At 40.8% G+C, this 21,958-nt stretch overlaps 1 protein-coding gene across 1 annotated transcript in view; it reads left to right on the forward strand.

Moving 5' to 3' along the window:
* The window catches only part of ELOVL2 (ELOVL fatty acid elongase 2), a 93,750-nt gene that overhangs the window by 11,281 nt on the left and 60,511 nt on the right, over window positions 1-21,958 (forward strand). The gene's annotated exons all lie outside the window — the stretch shown is intronic.

A 21,958-nucleotide genomic window follows, 5' to 3' on the forward strand; every position in this document is an offset into this window, starting at 1 on the left:
TGGATATGAGTTATGGCTGGCAAGTTGTCCCAGGGCCCAAAAGCACTCATATCCACAGATCCATCTGGAGGTGGCCTTACCAGATGGAGGACAATGAGGAGTATTTAACTTTGGGGACTATGCTTTGACTGGACAAGAGATAGCCTAAGGGAGTTTGCTCAAGCTGGGTAGGAGAAGATACTTCCAACTCCTATCTGATGATGGGGTGTGTGTGTGTGTGTGGGAGGGGGAGAAGCAAGGGGTAGGGGGCTTGGTAGGAGAGTGCAAAATTCTCCATCACAGGCTGAAGAAGCCACACAAAGCATTAAAGGATTAAAAATACAATGGAAAGATGCACAAGAAGTTTGGGCAGGAGAAAGGAAGGGAATGGACTGGCCAAAGTTAGAGAAGAAGAGCTGGGGGATAGAAGGCATCATGTTTCAGAACACAAACCATGCACAGGAACAGAAGGTCTCTGGCCAGGCCTAAGAGATCTGACCCCTGGATTGGAATACTGTGATGTGGTGAGGAAACTGAGGCAGGAGAAATGCCTGTGGGGTTTACTTTTTGTATAGATCAGTGTATTGTGTGTGATTAAATAAAGAGCAATAATTTGTTATATGCTGCACCTACCATGTGGTCCCTCGAAGATGTAAAGCAGGAGGCTCACACCGTGGGTGGGATTCTGGGAAAGGGTGTGTTTTAGCTACAGGAGAGTCTGAGGAGTCAGCACTGGTTGCAGGTGCTTGTTGCTTTCAGGATGAGTGCTGGATAGAGGATCTGAACCCCAAGAGTGTGCCTAGGGACCCCAAGAGGGAAAGTGGCTAGAATCTGTTCAGACTCTGCAGAGCAGGTAAGGGGCTTAACACCTGGGAACTCCACTTTTGAATCCCATCCCAGCAATCTGATGAGCAGGGATAGCGTAACATTCTGGGGTGCAATCCAGACCAGTGAGGGATTGTGTCACCACTTGCCTTGTAACCCCACATGCCTCAAAATATTCTGTTGCTGTGGATCTCTTGACTAGATGCTTCCAGCCAGCAGACAAGCATGAAGTATCTTGAGTGTCTGTGTGCTGTGCAGCTGGGTTGCCACTTTGACCCAAGCAGTCTGCCTACAACACAACAGCCCCACTCTAGTCTTTATCATCAGTCACCATAGGCAGGGGTGGCCTCAGCACACTCCCAGTTCTGAATTTCCCCCCAAACCGTGTATTCTGCTGTTTCTAGCCCTCTCCTGGAACATTTAGAGAGCTATTAAGGTCGTTTGTTCTTTTAAAGTTACAGTACCTAGTAGCTTGCTTCACTAAGTAGAGTTAACAGTCACTTTAAATCAAACAGCACTGGTAGGGTGACCAGATCACAACATTAAAATATCAGGACACATTGGGGTGCCATCAGTCCCACCTACAGTCTACCCTGCTCCTCCGAGGCTCTGCCCCCACTCTGCCCCAGGTCCTGCGCCTTCCCCCTCTCGGCCCTTCCTCATCCACCCGGCCCCCTGCTGGATTGCTGCGTCCCTCCTCAGTCTCCCACCCACCACTCACCTCCTCACCCCCCTGCCCGCCACTCACCCCTACGATGTCGACTTCCCCTCTGCTGGGTGGGTGCTCGCCCACCTCCCACCTTTTTCTGCCCAAGCATCTGTCCTCGCTTTCCCCCAAGTCCTGCTCCTGCCCTGCCTCTTCTCCACCTCCTCCCCTGAGCGCGCCGCATCCCCGCTCCTCCCCCCTCCCTCCTGGAAAGTGCTAAGCGCCACCAAACAGCTGTTAGGTGGCGGGAAGCGCTGGGGGGGGGGGGGAGGAGCAGGGATGCGGCGAGCTGGGGGGGAGGGGGAGAGGAGGTGGTGAGGAGCAGGGAGCTTGGCTCCAATTTTTCCCCATGGGTGCTCCCTCCTGCTCGCTTCCTTACCTGAATATCAGAACAAATGGCATCCTAATTGTACATTGATCCAGATGCGGGACAAAGGGTTAAATATCGGGACAGTCCCAATTTTATCGGGACATCTGGTCACTCTAAGCACTGGGTTGGTTTAGATTAAAAGTAAAACACATTTACTAATAAAAGGAGATAGGATTTTAAGTGAGTTCAAGTATGTAGGATAGAGTTAGAAATGGTTACAAGCAAATAAAAGTGATAAACATTTTCTAGAGGCTAAGACTTAACAAAACAAGCTGGAGCCTTTGTTCAAGGTAGTTTTCTTACCAGTCTACCTTCCAGAAAGATGGCGGACCATCACTCAAGTCAGGATCTCCCACAAAGTCCAAAGTGCTCTGTTTTTTTGTTTTAGGTGAAAGGTAACATGGGTTCTCTGCCCCTCTGTTTATAGTCCAATGAGCCTTTGAAATTGATTCTTCTTATACTTAACCCGCAAAGTAAAGTTCATTCAAGCTGTGAGGAAGGGGACATGGAATCTCCTGGGGAAGGAAGTTTCATGCTCATCTCGTTCCCCACTGGTGTTTGCTAAAGTGCAAATAGATTTGCTTCCTGGAGTCTCCTCCTCGTGCTGTCTTGAGGTCCTGTTTACCATCTATGTACCTCACATTCCCATTGTCTCTGAATGTACATTGGAGATGCCTTCCAGGTGGCAAAACTACATTCCTTTGTCTAGGATGGGGTAACTTTAGCCCTGTCTCACAGACACACTTTGACAACATAATTCCCAATATGTTTGTCATTTTGAGTTTGTCCTCTATACCTACACCACACAACAATCTCGATGATCAGTACGTTATTTGCTTTCTATTGATAGCTTACATGACATTCTTTTGAAACAGCTATGACATTACCGAGCTGGGGTACACTGGACTGGTCAGGCCAGCTAAAACTCACTATCAGATAGCAGTGAACCGCTGGTCCTCTCGCACTGGGATGCTGTTAGGATTATAGGGGGCTTGACCAGATCTGTGAAGCGCAGCTCCTGGAATCATGTGATTACATGAGAATCAGTTTTCAATTTTAAAAAAGTGTGTTTCTAGCCCTCATGGTTGTGGGGGAAAGTTGAAAACTGTTGCTCCTAAAGTCTCAAAAACCAGAGGGCAAATACAGAAAACCCTGAAGTATTGGCTTAAAACCCATGATGTGAGATTTTAAACTAATCTCATGAGTTTGGAACCCGATTTAAGATTTTTGAATGCTTGGGTTGGACAATACTGCATTCTCAGCAAGGGCCAAGGACTGAACCAGGAGCATTACGTCAGATAAATTTGAGAGAGAGGCAAAGTTGCATGAGCACATAGAACATTGTATGTGATTATATTATATCCTGCAAAGCCAAGGGAGAGGGGAGGCAAAAGTGGAGCAGATAGACTTCTGAAATGTCAGAGGGCGGGGCGGGGGGGAGAAGCAAACCAAGTTTTTGGTGGTGGGAGGACAACTGCCCCCCTTGCCTGACAGCAAACGATTTTGCTGCCTGGAACCTGAATTACTATCCACCCTTACATGTGTTCCACCAGACAAAAACTAAGGCATGTAGATACTGCAAACTTCCCCACTCTACGTCATCTCTGTCTCTGCTACAACTGCTCTTAGACAGCAGTTTGGTCAGCACAGGTCTCAACTCTTCCCCTTTCACTCAAAATACACGGTGGCCTAGATTCTGCCATCTTTTTCAGGTTGAGTAAATCTGGTTCTAGATGAACAAATATAGGGGTGAGAAAATAAAAAAGCAGTTGCTCTTGTTACATGGTAAAGATTTAAACCCTGTTTGTAGTAAAAGTTATGTTAATAATGAAGTAAGTTCAGTTTGATTAGAATGTGGCTACATCCAAAACCTGCTGTGGGCTGTAGTTTGTGCCTGATTCAAAAGGATACATGAATTCTTGCATGGAAATATACATGCATCCAATGTAGTCAGGTCTGCAAATCAGGTAACATTTAGATTTCTAACCATATCTGCCCCTGCAAGTTATTGTTCTGGCAATTTTGTGAATGCAAAAAAATAGTTGCTGAGTTAAGGTCTGTTCAGAAATTTTTCCCTTAGCAGAAGTTATTGACCTTTAGAAAGTATCAGTTAGAGGTTTCATTGTAAGGGTCACATATCCATGGTATTTCTGCAACAGAGATTTTTAAGGTGGCTTTTTTGGAAAAGCTATTAAAATACAGGATCATCAAATCTCTTCTGCAGTACAGCAAAAAATAGGCCTTGGATATCACCCCTGGCTTAAATGGAGACCTGCTGTACTCTGAGCAGGAACAAGAATCCAAGACCGTGGTTCACAATGCCCTTTCCTTTCGTCTAAGGGAACATAATTCATCAATGACAAATGATCTTGTTACATATTTTGGAACAGATCTTCTAATGTGTTCAGCACCTGTCACTCCCATTTGAGTCTCACAGTTGATGGCAGAGGTCAGGATCATCTCAATCTGTGCTTGTGAGACAAATGCCTGTCCCTAGAAAAAGTCAGGATGTTGCCCATGATCTTGGGACATGTGGCTACCCTCTTCCCCTTAAACAGCACAGACATCTGCAGAAGTCATAGGGAAACAGCTATAAATAAAAATTACAAAATAAAATATTGGAATCATCTTTGCCCTTGTAGGCATGGACTGAATCAGGGTTAATTATAGTTCTTAATGGACTGGCATCCAAATAACTTTTTGAGCCTGTAGCTTTGTTTATACCTAGTCTAAGGGGAGGAGATTGTTGGGACTTGCAGGAGAGGTATTGGCCACATCTTTTCCTCTCTGGCTCCATAACTATGGAATGACTTCTCTTGATTGGAGAAGAACCATGCAAAAAGATCTCTTAAAGCAGGTTTAAAATCTTAAAAAAGTCAGACTGGCTGTTTCTTTTTAAAGTTGTTCTTAAAAAAATACTTAACCCGTATTTGTTTTATCATGAAGCATTTAGGCTTCTGTCTTTGACCAAATTCAAACCCCATGTAGGCAGATGCATCTCCCATAAAATCAATGTGGCTGAACCCATCATATTTCAGTTGAGGTGTGATAGCACTCACCAGGTCTGAACTGGACTCTAAATGCCACCAGCTAGAATGGGTGTGGGGGAGGGAGAGGATTTCACAAACACTTCAAAGTTAATTGCTTTTTGATATGTTCACTTGGATTTTTATAAACATTCATGTGAAGAGGGTTATTGTTTGCCAAATGCTGGTGAACGGCTGTTCTCTGTGTATATTCACAGATGAACCAGGGTGTGATGGATTTGGAGCTGCTCTGTAACTTATGAATATTATACATTGACCTGGTTATTGAGATGTTTTCCGTATTGCTATATTGATTTACTAGAACAGGAAACTGTCTTGAAAAAGAGTAGAACTGAGAATAATAGCTCAAGAAAAGCTTCCTCTCTGCAAACACTTGAGGGTTTGCAAAGGACAATGCCAGGATTACTAACTGAAGAATTTTTTGCCTCCTCTCCAGCTAGCCTACAAAACTGGTTTGAACCAGGGCAGGAAAAGGCCCATGAACACAGGAGAGATTTAGCAGGCTTAAAAAGACACTGTCTCAAGATAGCAGGTAGTTGTTTAGGGAAATCAGGCTGATAGACACCCAATGGGTGCTAGTCTGTCTGCCTAAGTTTCCATCAGGGGATGATGAGCCTTTAGGTAAGATAGATGTGTGAAGACTGCTGTTTTAAAAATCCATGTTCCTCTAAATGCTTTGTTCCTACTGTTAAAACAAGCAATACTTTGGTTTTAAGAAGGAATATCTCCGTATACATCACTGGTTATGGGCTCCTAAAGGAAAGAACTTTAAGGACATGAATTCAGTGGGACCTGCTGGGTAGGCACAGTTGTTCCAAAGGGTACTGTAACCCAGGGTCTGGTCTAAGAGTGGGAGAATTGTGGAATTCTACTCCAGAAGAGGTAAAGGCATGAGACCTGAGGGGGGTAGGCACTTGGAGACCAGAAAGGGACAGAGATGAGGGTAGCCCTGTAACCATGACAAAAGATATTTGCTACTGATACTGGGAGGGCTCCCTTCTTCATAATGCTTCTCATCCAGCTAAAAATCAGAAAAAAAAAAATCCATGTAAACCAATCACATAGCACCACTAACAAATACTAAATAGTCAAACTAGTTGGTGTATAGTCTAGGATATCCATAAAGTAAAGGATGTTTGTTCATAACTTCTTTTTATAAACTTGGGGGGGGGAATTTATGGATAACTAAAGTTAAATTAGTAAAACTGTTAGAATATGTTGAAGTTGGATGAGCTACTTATGAAAAACATATTCCCTTCATTTCAAGTTTAATCATATTAAAACTGCCATCAAGCTTAAAGAGGATTCATAGACTCTAGGACTGGAAGGGACCTCGAGAGGTCATCAAGTCCAGTCCCCTGCCTTCATGGCAGGACCAAATACTGTCTAGACCATCCCTGATAGACATTTATCTAACCTACTCTTAAATATCTCCAGAGATGGAGATTCCACAACCTCCCTACGCAGTTTATTCCAATGTTTAACCACCCTGACAGTTAGGAACTTTTTCCTAATGTCCAACCTAAACCTTCCTTGCTGCAGTTTAAGCCCATTGCTTCTTGTTCTGTCCTTAGAGGCTAAGATGAACAAGTTCTCTCCCACCTCCTTATGACACCCTTTTAGATACCTGAAAACTGCTATCATGTCCCCTCTCAGTCTTCTCTTCTCCAAACTAAACAAATCCAATTCTTTCAGCCTTCCTTCCTAGGTCATGTTCTCTAGATCTTTAATCATTCTTGTTGCTCTTCTCTGGACCCTCTCCAATTTCTCCACATCTTTCTTGAAATGCGGTGCCCAGAACTGGACACAATACTCCAGATGAAGCCTAACCAGCGCAGAGTAGAGCAGAAGAATGACTTCTTGTGTCTTGCTCACAACACACCTGTTAATGCATCCCAGAATCACATTTGCTTTTTTTGCAACAGCATCACACCATTGACTCATATTTAGTTTGTGGTCCACTATAACCCCTAGATCCTTTTCTGCCATACTCCTTCCTAGACAGTCTCTTCCCATTCTGTATGTATAAAACTGATTGTTCCTTCCTAAGTGGAGCACTTTGCATTTGTCTTTATTAAACTTCATCCTGTTTACCACAGACCATTTCTCCAGATCATTTTGAATTTTGACCCTATCCTCCAAAGCAGTTGCAATCCCTCCCACTTTGATCATAAGAATTTTGTTGCAGAAATGAAGCACTTACACAAAAATCTTATTATATACATAATTTAATAAAATAGCATTTTGCAACAACAAATACTGTTTTATTGATGCAAGAGTTACGTGACCTTCTATCTAGCTTTGTAGCTAGCAAACCAAGGTGCTTGTATATTCCATCCATCCAAAGAACATGCAGATCACTCAAAAGCAAAATTGCTCTGGAAGGCATTATTTGGAACTGGTTTTCCAATGAATGGAATGCCAAAGCCTTGACACACTAATCCCCCTTGGGGTCTATGCCAGCCATTCACTCTCTGCCAGTTTGAAAGCACATTACTCTTTGGAATGATTCTATCCATGCTGGCAGGAGAACTGTAGGGAACAAGGTTGCTTTACTTCAAGCTGGCTGTGAAAGTATACATTTGAGGTAGGAAAAGGAAGAAGCAGAACTTGAAAGACATATGTTGTGAAGTGTCACTTGAGGATACAAACTAATCCTGCAGAAACAATAACCTCTGCGTCTTAGACGGAATAGCCCCTATTTTTTAAATACATTTAGGAGAAAAGATGTGGGTTTAAACAGCTTTTCTCAAGCTGCTTGTATAATGAGGTTTTTGGTTCACATTTAGTTGTGTATGTTTTAAAGGAAACCTGAGACGGAAAGCGGGAGAGGAAGAAGATAGTGGAGGGGAGGACATGGGTTTACTTTTTTTGCTTCCTTATTGCATAGTAATTGGTTGAAAACGGTTTTCAAAAGAAGCTGTTCTTCCTTGAACCTTCCAAAATATCAGGAATGTCCAGTGAACTGCCAAGCATAGCTCTCTCAAAATATATTCAATGTAATCAAAATGTAATCTCAATGATATGAGACACTCTGCTGGCATGGAATAAGACATCACACAAACAAATTAATTTGCCCCCTCTCCACTGATTCTTGACATCAGTGTCCAAGAGTTTAATCAATACCCAAAAATACTGGAATCTTTCAAATCTGAGATATCCAGGGAATACCTAAAACAAACCAACTGTATCATGGAAGCACCCTATGGGCTTTAAACACAAAACAACACTTTCTGCATGTTCAAGTCTACCCACGTTTAAAGCTCTGACACTATATTTCTCATTAAACTAATACAAAGGACAGTAGAAAGTTCATAGTTTTAGCCATTAGCTGTAGGAAATGTGGGTAATAAGGATACCATCCCACAGATGCACAAATATTTGATCAATCGGGACATAAGATTATACTATCTGCCTGAGGGTATGGGATGGGGGAGATGTTACCCATTTGTCAGTGAATATTTATGTTATCAATATGGTTTTGTGTATCTCCCCCCCCCATGTACCATTAGACCCCTATCTTTTAAGATTGGATCAGTCAGGACCTTGAGAGAGAGAGAGAGAGAGAGAGTGTGTGAGTGTGTGAGTGTCTACCTCCAGCATTGGGCACTGGGTTTATGTGGAAATGTAGCAAGCTTTAGTCATATCTGGTGGGATTGTCTACAGGCCAAAGATTATTAGGGCAGAATTACAGATCATTTCAGGTCAAAACTGAGAGAAGTCTTCCTGAGGACCCATTAGTGAATTTTGTAGGTCTCACTTAGAGATGAGTCTTTCAATAAACACCACACACTTGAATTAGAAAAAGAAAGCACTCCCTTCTGTTAGTTCTTGATAAAAGGGAGTTTGGGACATAGCAGTAATGAAGAAACTAATGCATCAGAGAAAAGCATAACAAGGGAGACCAAAACCTAACTTCTTTAGGGAGCTAGCTTCCTTTATATGAATTTTCAGATAAGGTACATCTGTAAAAACCAAAACCTTTAAATATTGTAACTATTTAACAAGATGTTAGTTTTAAAAACTTCAGTGAAGACAAGCATAAACAGTAGCAAGAAATGCAGAATAGATTCATGGCAGTCTCATCTTGGCTTATGCTGTCTATCCACCAAGATCACCTGTAGGTCTATGGGGATGGTCTCTTCTCCCTTCAAACAAGGGATCTGGAAGCTTTGTCACCAGTTCATGTTGCAAATCTCATGCGAGTCCAGCTGCCTCATTGTTTTACCTGTCACATGTGCATTCTGCCATAGTGCTGCCTCTTTTGTATGATTTTATTGTGCTATAGTGTCTCAGATCACATGTCACAATGTATGTAGCACACTAAATTTAAATACAAACAGCAATAGATGACAGCTCCACCTTCCCTCCCCACCAACAACCTCTGAATCCCCAACTCCTGGCTCCACTTTCCTTTAGCAGGGAGTGTGTACCTGTGGCAGGTTCTGTCAGCGATGGTGGATACACACTGACACAGAGGCTTTCCTGAGACCATTAACTCATTTCATATGTCATAGACCACTAAATGATTATCAGACTGGGTTGTTCTGATCTAGTGACTTAGAAGTGAAATTGAAAGGTTTTGTATCTAGTAGGAGATCAATGGTGAAACCTCAGATGTTCAGCTCTATACCTGAGAGTCCAGGGAGGCCTCAAACACCCCAAATTTCCAGCTCATTTTAGATTTAATCTGTTTCTGTAATGAGCAAGACAGGACTTCAGAAAGTTCAGGGAAAACTCTATACATCTAGGCAGTATTTAGATATTGGCAGAAAGTGATTTAGTGAAAAGCAGCAAAGAGAAATAATCCTATCCCTTTAAGGGACAAATAAATATAAACAGACTTCCCTCAACCAAAGACCCAAAAAGCAAAGTTACAAAGTGTGGCTTGCTTTGACCATGCTCCCAAGGTGACACCATACCACGTGACTCACCTCACCAGAATTTCTGAAAGGAAAAAGTGGTGGGGAGGCTGCTTCTCTTCTCAGCTACACTTTCTTCCTATACAACAGTCTGCTCTTCCTTTCCATTGCCACACTCAGTCCCCAGGCTCCTCTACCGCTCATCTCCTATATATTGGGGAGGAGGAAGAGAAGGGAGGATTAATTCTTCACAGTTGGCCCTACTCTGCAAATCTCTGCCCTCAGGGCAGACAATTATAGTCTTTCCTATAGCCAGAAGGAGAGAGGGTTAACCCTTTGCTTGCCAACTTTTGGGGAAGGTCTAAAACATCCTGTCCTAATCCCATTAGCAGTCCACTGACTCACCTGGTGCCCATTTATCTAATATCTTAATTGTAACAATTTAACCAGCAGAGCTGTGCCCCTTTTCCAGATTTACTTCATTCTGGGTTTTGAAAAGATCTGTAAATACTAAGGCCCAGGTACTCTAAGATGTTTAGTTGCCTGGGATCTGGGGCAAGAGACCCAATCCTGCCACTGGTTCAAGACGGATGGACCCTCACTGATGTCAGTGGTTCTCTGCACTGGTACATGGCCAAGTTACAATAATGCAATAAAAGTTTGTAATCTTAGATCCTCTGGCTTCTCATTTGTATCTTCTCCTTTCCCCAAAATTTATCCTATAATCTGGTTAGTTTTAATAAAATCTCTCTCTTAAAAACTGTTTCACCATTAAATATGTCAAGATCTTTCTGTAAATATGTCTGTTTAATTAACATTGAGAGGGGCATTGCCAAGTGTGATTCTGATAACTCCCAGTAATTATTTTTACAAGCTAAGCATACCTCAATGAACAGTGTTTTACAGTGAAATATAATATTACCTCCTCTAGGCAAATGCAGGCATTTATGGATTACTTGTAAGGAAACAATCAAATAATAATTGTTTAATGATTACAACTGAGATCTGGACCCCCTTATTCTGGTCCAAAAAGCCACAATACCACAATTGAGGAAAATGGTCATGCTGGTTAAAAAACTGGCCTGATTTAGAGGGTAAGTGAAGGCAGCTATAAAAAGTAAATATAAATCAGAACCTAGGAATTGTAGAAAATTGATAATGGAAACAAAGGGACACAAGGAACTATCTATGCCCAGCAGACTTGAAGATATTAAGAAGGTGGTTTTTTACGTAAATTAGGATGTGTTTTATTTTGTTCCTAACAATGGTATTGGTCCATTGCTATGGAAATGGTAGAATTATCAATAAAGATAAGATGCAGAAAAGGCAGAGGTGTTCAATAAATATTTCTGTTCTGTATTTGGGGAAAAACAGATGATGATAATTGTGACAGGTTGGACCCCCCCATCTGGCATGCCACCTGATGTGCTGGGGTCTCACTGAGCCCACCTGTTCCACCAGCCTGGGTTTCCTCACCCTGTTTATGCTGTGCCAGGCCCTCAAGGCTTCTCTAGCACACACACACAGGTAAGGCCTCACCCAGCTGCAGACACAAACTGAAGTCAGCTCTGTGTGAGAGGATTCAGCTCGGAGGTTCACCCAGCATTCACGAGCACACCCCCTTTGGGGAGTAAACCCCAAATAATATTGTTTGCGCTGTATAGAGAGATCTGCACAACGCAAGCTCATAAAAATTGCCCCCTCCCCCCAAAGTGGAGAGAGATATGCACAGGGTTTGCTCCTCCCCTCCAACCCCCAGATATGAATTGCACAAACTGGGTTTTGAAATGAACAAGTTAAAAGTTTTACAAAAGGTACATTTTAAGTTATTATAGGGGATAGCAAACAGAACAAAGCAGATTACTGAGCAAATAAAACAAAACATGCAAACTAAGCTTAATACACTCAAGAAACAAGTTGCAAAATGTAATTTCTCACACTCAATGTTGTTCTAGGCAAGCTGCAGAGTTTCTGTAGCTTAGAGTTCCAGTTTTTTCTCTTTACAGACTGGACCTCTGTCTCATCCTGGACTCAACCCTGCCTTTTCCTCCAAGTGTTTTTAGCAGTCTCCCTTCCTGGGCAGTCAATGAGGGAGAGTCCTAAATGCCTTCCTTCCCAGCCTTAAATAGAATTTACATAAAGCAGGAAGCCTTTGTTTCCAGTGTAAAAGTATAAGCGGTGTCCAATGTGGTATTTTGTACCAGGTGACCTTATCACCTGACCTTGCAGTGTCAAAGCAACCATGAAACAAGGTTTATTTGCACTGTCCACAGGAAGGAACTCCAGGGAAGATGGGAGATCCACATCTTCAAAGATTCATTGTCTTTTCCTAATGGTTCATTAAGGCTGATATTACTGTCTGGTGGGCATTTCCCAAGCACATATCCACACAGTTGTAATGGTTACATAGACAATATTCCTAACTTCAGATACAGAAATGATACATGCATACAAATTGGATAAACACATTCAGTAAATCATAACCTTTCCAATGATATCTCACACAACCCATCTTCCATAAAGCATATCTTAGCTATGCCATATTCAGATCATATGGGGGTGTAACATCACAGTAATCATATCATATGATGATGATAATGCTCTTAATATTCCACTAGTATCTTGAGATGATGTTAAACAACAGCTACTAAAGTCAGACATTTTTAAATCAACAGGTCCAGATAACTTGCATCCAAGAGTTTTAAAAGACCTGGCTGAAGCATTCACTGGACCATTAATGTTGATTGTCATTGAGTCTTGGACATTGGGGAAGTTTCAGAAGCATGAAAAAAAGCTAATGTTGTTCCAATATTTAAAAAGGGCAAATGGGATGGCCTGAGTAATTATAAGTCTGACATCAATCCCAGGCCAGATAATGGAGTGGCTAATGCAGGACTCAATTAATAATGAATTCAAGGAGACTAATATAAAGAATGCCAATCAACATAGGTTAATGGAAAATAGATCCTGTCAAACTAACTTGATATCTTTTTTGATGAGATTACAAGTTAAGTTGACAAAGGTAATAGCATTGATATAATACACTTAGACGTCTGTAAGATATTTATTTGGTACTGTTTGACATTTTGATTAAAAATAACTAGAATTATATAAATAACATGCACACATGAAATGGATTAAAAACTGGCTAACTGAGAGGTCTCAAAATGTAACTGTAAATGGTAAAGCATCATCAAATGGGTGAGTTTCTAGTGGGATCTGGCAGGGATCAGTTCTTGGCCATATGCTATTTAACATTTTTACCAATGACCTGGAAGACAATATAAAATCATCAATGATAAAGTGTGCAAACACAAAAACTGGGAGAATGGTAAATATTGAAGAGAACAGGTCACTGATACAGGGCAACCTGGATCGCTTCATTAGCTGGGTGCAAGCAAACAATATGCCTTTTAAAATAGCTAAATGTAAATATATACACATCTAGGAACAAAGAATGTAGGCCATTCTTACAGGATGGGGGAGTCTCTCCTGGGAAACAGTGGCTCTGAAGATGATTTTGGGGTAATGGTGGAGAATCAGGTGGACATGAGCTTCCAGAGTGACACTGTGGTCAAAAAGGCTAATGTGATCCTTGGATACATAAATGGGAATTTGGAGTAGGAGTAGAGAGGTTATTTTACCTCTGTATTTGCACTAGTATGACTGGTGCTGGAATACTGAATCCAGTTCTGGTCCCTGCAATTCAAAAAGGATGTTGATAAATTGGAGAGGGTTCAGAGAAGCCATGAGAATGATTAAAGGAAACATGCCTTATAGTGTTGCCTTAGAACAGTGGTTCTCAAAGCCGGTCCGCCAGTTGTTCAGGGAAAGCCCTTCGCGGGCCGGGCCGGTTCGTTTACCTGCCGCGTCCGCAGGTTCGGATAATGGTGGCTTCCACTGGCTGCGGTTCGCCGCTCCGGGCCAATGGGGGTTGCGGGAAGGGCGGCCAGCACATCCCTTGGCCCATGCTACTTCCTGCAGGCCCCAATGGGAGGCGAACCGCAGCCAGTGGGAGCCGCGACTGGCCAAACCTGTGGATGCGGCAGGTAAATAAACTGGCCCGACCCGCCCGGAGCTTTCCCTGAACAACCGGCGGACCGGCTTTGAGAACCACTGCCTTAGAAAACATGTCTTACAGTGATAAGCTAAATAGAGTGAGCTCCTTGAGTCGAATAAAGAGAAGGTTAAGGAGTAACTTTATTACAGTCTATAAGTATCTATGTGGGGAACAAATATTTGATAATGGGCTCTTCAATCTAGCAGACAATTGTATATCATGATCTAATGGCTGGAAGTTGAAGCTCAGAGTCAAAATATGGCGTAAATAATTAACCATTGGAACAGTTTACCAAGCATCATGGTGGATTCTCCATCAATGGCAATTTTGAAATTGACTAGAGGTATTTCTTAAAGATATCCTCTAGGAATTATTTTGGGGAAGATCTATGGACTGAATTACACAGATGATAACAATGGTCCTTTCTGGCTTTGGAATCTAAGAATCTATGAAAACAAATCTTTTTTGGAAATTCTTTAAATTCTGGAGTTCATGTGATTCTTTCACTTTTAAAATGCACCTAAATATATTTGAGTAATAACCCTTTGTGTAACTCAGCACCATGTTTCTGTTGCTTCATGTAACCCACAGCTATTTGTTCATGTTCAGGAAAGTGAACATATTGGGGTAGATTCTGCCTAGTTTACACTCTGTTTAACTTATTGACTCCAGTGGTTTTGCCCAGGATGTATGTCAAGACAGATTTAGACCCAGTGGGTGAGATCCTCAAAGGTAGGGGCCTAAATACCTTTGAGAATCTCACCCAAGGTACTTTTGGGGACATTAATTGACCCAATTCTACTCTCCATTCATGGATACAAATCCCAAATATGTCAAGCGTGGTTTCAAGAGGAATAAAATGGGACACAATTTGGCTCAGTAGCTTTAAGACTGGATTAACTGAGGAACTGTTTTGGAGTTTGAAAAAGTAGCCAGAAAGCAAACAAACACTGGCTACTGTTGGCTGCAGTGTTGCCAGTTCTTGTGGTTTATTACAAGTCTCCTGATACTTGGTGTATTTTTAAAGCTTCAGCTCCTGGCATTATGATGTAACTAAGTGAGAATTTCTGCTTTCATTTTTAAACAAGTAAATTTCTAGCCCTTATGGTTTCAGGGAAAAGCTTGAAAATGTGATCTTGGGTGATGGTTAGAGACAAGGAAACCAGAAAGTAACCCCCCCACACCACCCAAAGATGTATTATATTTGTAAAATCTAATGAATTTGGGGGGTTTGACTTGTCGTTTTCACACACTTTGGACTGACAGTACTGTGATTACTCAGGACACTCAAAAAGGACTCTGTCCTCTAGGACCTACCTGCACAGGACTCTTACTGGTTTCAATGGGGTTTCTGTGCACAAATGGTTTTCAGGATCAAGCCACACAGGTGACTTTTTAGAAAACTTAACATTGTTAGAAAAAAAATGATGGTGATCAGGATGTAATGCAAGTGTGTGGCACATCAGGTGTGTTTCAGGTTTTATTTATACCATTTAATGAGGGAGTAATTCTGTTGACCTTAGTGGATTTGCACAAGTCTGAAAACAGTGTGAAAATACTATCAGGCCCATTATTATTACTTGTGAATTTAAGTCTTGTCTGTCACAGTATGCATCAGTCCATCCCTCTAGGTTTTTGTATTGTGCCCATCACCATAGTAGCTAAGCACCTTGTTTAATTAAATAAGCCTTAAACCTTTCTAATGTGCACATATTAAGCGATGCACATTTTTTAAAATCTTTTATAACCAGGAAAATAAATAGTGCTGAGTAAAATCTAGACTTCAGAACACATTACCAATCATTTTCACAAGTGGATAGATATAGCAAATAGTATGTCATGCTGCATGCATTTTAATAAATACAATTATTTGCATAACTTTTGGTTAAAATACATTTTTCATGAATCCTAAAGTGAATAAGTTATAATAATAATTGGGTTTGGGACAGAAAAGCAAGGTGTTAATTGAATGTATATTTCCCAGTTTTTCAACATTTTGTTTTTGAAACAGCTCTCACCCAGTTTTTAATTCTTATTATATGGTCCACTGGTTGTTTTCAGTCTATTAACATTGTTTTCTTTCCCATAGTGATGTCTTTAAGGCTAATTAGCATTGTAGGAGGAAGTGTTAATTAAGCAGCTAGCAATTTGTGTGAGTGATTAAAGGCTTGTCTGGGTTATTAAAATACTCCAAAACAAGATAAGTGAAGTTAAAACCCAAGTCTTAGGTAGGTGCACAGGGTTAATGCATCATTCTCCAGATTTGTGGACATACGGCCAAATCAAGGTGATACTTTCACAGTATTCCAGTGCTGGCTGTGTACATAGAAAGTGACTGCTTTATTGTGAACTCAGCTTATTAACATTTTAGTGATTAAGTCTCTGAGCAGTTGCTGTGTAGAGCTTTCTAAATGGCTGCTGAAATTTGTCTCCAATACAGGATAAGGAATAATGAAACATTGTTTAACTACAGTCAGCATAAATTAAAAGTGTAGCAGAAACTTGAAAGAAGCAAGTCCTGACATGGATATATGTTCAGAGGGATTGGAAATTCTAGCCACATCGATTCAAATACTTTTGTCCTTTCCGTTGCCATTTGCTTGCAGTAGAAGAACTGTACCCACAACACTAGAGCAGGCTGCTTAAGGTCAGACAAAATTATGCAGTGCTAGCTATGGAGCCAGAGTCAGGGAACATGAGGTAGGAAATCCCTTTATGATCCTCCCCGACTGTAACAGGAGGGGTAGTCTCTTGTACATTAATCCTAGTCTTGGGGACACAGTGTTACATTACAGACAGCTGGGACAGCAACCAAAAAACCTAGTTCTTAAACATAGAGTCCCCTTTGTTTCATTGCACTACTAGGAATTGTGGGAAAACTGAAGCTGTTCATTTTTTTTTAAGGTTCATTGTCTAACTAGCGTAGGGGTCCTGTGTACAAGCTTAGCATCGACTATGCCTCTTATGTTTGAAATGTGTTGCAGTGAAAGACTGAGAAAAGGTACACACTATGCTAGAACTAATGTGTCCTGTTTCCCCCCATCCCTCCTTTTCAAGGTTGAGAGTGAGAAATTAAACATGGAATCGTGTATGTCAGTTTGCAAAAAGTACATTATATTCCACGTGCTTTAATTATTCTATATGATAAAGTTATCTCAACAGCAAGAAAGCCAAATCTCTCTCTATATGTATAAGGGGGGGGAGGGACACAAACCACTTAGACACAATGTAGCATACATAGGAAACTAAGCACATCCTAATCTTGTTGCTGTTACCCTTTTCTTCCATCTCACCTCCCACACTGTTTATTGCTATTATTCCTCATGTTAAGCCACACTATTGACTGTGAGCTCCTTGGGGCAGGGACTGTGTGTATTATTTATCATTAAGGTACTAAGCACATTTTGGGTGCATCATGCATAAACAGGGAAATATTTTATACTATTATGTTCCAAATGCAATTAATCTGATTCACAACTCTTGAATGAGCAATTAATTTACACTACTTTGACAGAGTTGTTTCCATGTCATTCCTCTTTACATGCAGTTGTCTATATTGCTTCTGTGTAATGATAACTTCTAAGTACTGTTTCTTCATTTTAGCTTGTTTCATGTTGTTATTAAGCCCAGCTGCTTGAAAATAGATTAAACTTTCATACGGCAAACGTGGGTGTATATTCTGATTTTGGTGAGCATGCATAACTCCTAGTGAAGCCAACAAGAGTTGAAAATACTAATTCAGAGGAGAATATAACAAAATTATCCTTTCTGTAAAAACCTTGCTCTGATTCTTCAGCTGTAGCACAGGTACCCTTATTTTCCATGCAAGAATTTTCTCTTATCCAACCTTCTTCTAACCAGGGCGAGTGCCAAAGGACTATCCCTTTCTCTGAGAAAGTGACCCATTAACTCAGGCAGGTGTGACTAGGCAGAATTTTCACCTACCTTTTCATTTTTGACTGTTGTTTCCCCCCATTTCATCCCAATGCAGTGATACACACAGAGACACACTCACAATATGATCATTGACACAGCTATATATAATCACTGATGTTATATTGTTATTCAAAAGTAGTGGTAACAGAGATTGTTTTTTTAAGTTAATAATTGCTGCCATTTTCTTGAGAACTGACATGCCACATCTAAGATGCTGCCCAGAGAAATCTTCTATAATTACAAGTTAAGCTGATGTTCCACTATGAAGTAGGTAGACTAGAGTAGGATTACTTTTAAAAGGATTGCATTAATCTGCTTTGGTGGCCGTTTCATTTTGCAACACTAATAATAAGTAAGTGGATAGATTATGAAGATATGCTACTAGGGCTGTAAATACTTATTTGACATATATACCATATTAGGCCATAACGATGATACCTTTTCTTTTGTTTTGTCAAATAATGTCTGAGATTTAAAGCAGACGAGATCCTATTTTGGGTGATGTGATTGCTATGTCTAACATTAATGATTAATATTTTTCATTTCGTAACTTTAGCAGTAAAACAATAGGAATGGAGAACATCAAATATACAATATAATTACATTACACAAATTTAGAAACAATAAAAGCAAGAAGCAACAGGAAAGTAATTTTTTCCACATAAAAGAGAAAATGTCATCATCTGGTCTTTGAAAAAAAATCAGTTAGGAAGATAATACAATCAGTTAACAGCTAAGGCACGTATCTACAAGGATTTACGGTCTAATTAGATACTGAGAGCAACAGCAAATATTTCATTGATACTCTAGTTACATATTATTCAATGAATCAATAGCACAAGAATTCTCTAACTTACTATTTCTAGCATTTAAAAAAACACTCAACTAGTCACATTATAAAACCAATAGCCCTTCCTGCCAAATTTCATCTGACAATGATATGGATAATAAAGTCAAAACTTAGGGTTGATATATTGAATGTGAGGAACTAACACAATCAAATGTTTATAATGGTTCATGGTTGGTTGAGTGAAGTCTGCAAACACAAAGACCTGTGTCCAGAAATTAGCTTAGCTGAATATTGACAGGCAAGTCTCAGTATTCATTCACCAGGTAGATAAAAATATTGCTCTGCTTCTTAGGATCTAATTCTCCTCTGCCTTGCCTCTTGTATCGTTAATTACACTGGCACAAAGTGAGTGTAAAAATAGCTACCAGTGTGATTGGCTTGCTTCTTACACCCACTTTGCACACACTTTTTGCATGAATGGTCAGCTGCACAAGGTGCAAAGGAATGTAAAATTAGGCCCCTTATTATCACCTGAAGATTTGAACAACTTTTTTTTCTTACTGACATATTTCTCCCTTCTTTAGCCATAAACATCAAGATTTTCTTTTGCAGAATGTAGCTCAGATCCATGAGACATGAAAGGCCAAATTCTGCCCTCAGCATACCCACTACAAGACAGTAGTGATGCATAGCTGTAGTGGGAAGTTATAATTTTGCCATTTGTGATTTAATTAGTGATTCACAAGTCATCTGCCCATAGCACACTCACCACTGTACAAGCATGGCCTGCAGTTTCCCAGCTGTGTTAGTGTTGCAAATTAAGTATTGGACTAAGAACATGGGGTGTGTAACATGGCAATTCATAACTCACACACGTTGGGTAGGTTTGAGTCAGCTAACCTAAATACATTTTTTTTTAAGAAAACAGGAGAAGACAAGCACTTGGCATTTTCTCTTTCTCCAACAAGTTGCTGTGTGTGAACTGTATTTGTGGCTCAAAAAGGAAAACCAGAGATTTGGGTGGAATTTTACACCTGGTAGTAATTAGTGGATGAAGAGGCTTAAGAGCTCTATCTTATGTGATATGTTCATGGCATACTCAGAGTAGTTACATAAAAACATAAATGCATCACAACCTTCCAGAAACAGTAGCACTGTTTTAGTTCTTAAAATCCAGAACATTAACACACAGAGAAAAAGCAGGCCAATACCTAAGGTAGAAAGAGACAACTCGCTCCACCTTGCTCTAGGCTAGCCTTTGGCAGGCTGACTCTGATCTCACACTTCCTTACAGAGTTCCCTAGGCTGCAAGCAGAGCCAGGAAACCCCCCTTCTGATTAAAAGGGATAGCCTGTAATTTTAACATAATTTTCAATATCCCACATTATCTAATCTGTCTCAATGATTATACCAGGTTATTAACTTTGGTCTTTCATCAGAGACACAAACCTGAAGTGCTGACCACTTTTAGAAACTAAAGAGCCTATGCTACTTTTAAAACATGTAATATAAATATTAGTAATAATTGGCATTTCTATAGCACTTTCTGGGCAAAGGACCACAAAACACTTTTAGTAGTCCCAATACCCCTACTTAAGTAGGTAAATGTTATGTTCCCCCTCTGTGGATGAGGTAAATAAGACACAAAGATTACCTAATTGATCCAGGGACACTAAATCAAGAGTGCTAGCCTCATAGTTCTGGTCAGATTCCAACTTGGGCAACTAAATTATTTAGTCCAGGCTATTTGCAGAACCACCTTTCTCCTCATATGATATTCTTCCGATCAGCTAAGGAGCTTGAGCTACCCTGCTTTAACTGGGAGAGTGCTACTCATGGGTTATTGTTTTGTGGTTCTGCCTACCTAAATCCCTCCTTTTATTATCCCAAAATTTATTGCACAGCTACAGAGACCACCCCACCCCTGAAGTCCCTGCTCCTCCTTTTTCTGTAGCTGGAAGCTGCTCACTTGTTTCCCCCCTCAGGGGAGGGCCCTTACAGAACCAACAGGAGGTCAGCCCTAGTACAAGCCAGGGAGGAGCTACCTCAGGCTGCAAGGGGAATGGCTTCAGGTGTTTTACTCATGAAACAAATTGCTGCACAAGTCACTTAACACATTCAACCATGTTAAAGTAGTAAGTCATTTCTTGAATTTGCTAGTATAAAATTAGCGGTACAATGTGGGACTTTATGGTTCCACTCATGTGCGGCTGGAGTTTGATACATTTAAGGTGGTTTTATCAGTTCAAAAGGAAGCGAGAATTGTGGCAATTAGTGATCCTCTGCTGTAACACTGTTGAAACAAAGTCCTGCAACAATAGGAGTATGGTGTGCGCTTTGTTGTTGTTGTTGTTGTTGAAGGTTAGGAAAAGCTCTTGATAGAGTAAAAAAAAATGGCTCAAAAGCACTTATAGTTTGATCTTCATTTTGTATGACAAGTTTTTAGGATCAGGAAAGTGAGGAAACTCAAAAGGAGATTTTAAAACGTTTGGGTTTTTTCCTTACATTAGGTTATCATCAGCTGTTGCATATCTCACAAATATGACAGGTTCAATCAAGTGTGTGAGAGAGAGCGCTCTACCATTACATAAGATTTTGATCTAGAAAAGCATATAAAAATATATCACTAACTCCTGATAGATTCAGGTCTGTGAAATTAATGAACAAATGTTAGCAGCCTGGATGCAGCTCCCACCTATCGTTAAGGGCTAGATGGACCTCTACTGATACTGAACCCTATACTTTGCAGCTCCCAGCACCTGTGGAGGCTGCTGTATCTGGAGGGAAATTCATATCCCAGCAGTGTTTCAACTGCTGCTTTCCTCAGAGGTTATTCCAGGAAAGAGGAGGCTTAGCTTCTGAAAGGCATTCCATAGAAATCCTACCAGCAGAGATGACGCATAACTGTTGATAGTGGGGTGGCACAATTTAAAAATGCTGGTGCTATGCAGTGGGGTTCAGGGAAGGGGCACACAAACCCTGGCAGAAATCGGGGGGGAGACGTGAACCAATGTGCCCCCCACACACACGTGTTGACTCCCTTTCCTTAGCCAGCACAGTGAGCCCCCCAGCAGTGGGGAGGTTGTGATCTGCTTGAGCTACTAATGCTTCTCTTTGTGTGGCTCCAGTTTGAGCCAAAGAGGCTTGTATCAAGGAGGGTGGTCAGTGCTGCTTCTTTGCCAAAAGAAAAAAAAAACATGGCCCTTCTTGGATATGCAACATTTATGACCATTTCACACATGGGGATGATGGGGCTGGCAGGAAGAAATAGAAGTGTTGAGCTTTTATGAGAAATGGTAAGCCATTTTCAGAAGCTAAACTCATTTATACATTCATTCAGTTGCTAGTAGTAAAGGCACTGGTTTAGTATTTTTACTCCTTTG

The sequence above is a fragment of the Malaclemys terrapin genome, chromosome 2 (assembly GCF_027887155.1).
Source record: "Malaclemys terrapin pileata isolate rMalTer1 chromosome 2, rMalTer1.hap1, whole genome shotgun sequence".
In the NCBI taxonomy this organism is placed as follows: domain Eukaryota; kingdom Metazoa; phylum Chordata; order Testudines; family Emydidae; genus Malaclemys; species Malaclemys terrapin.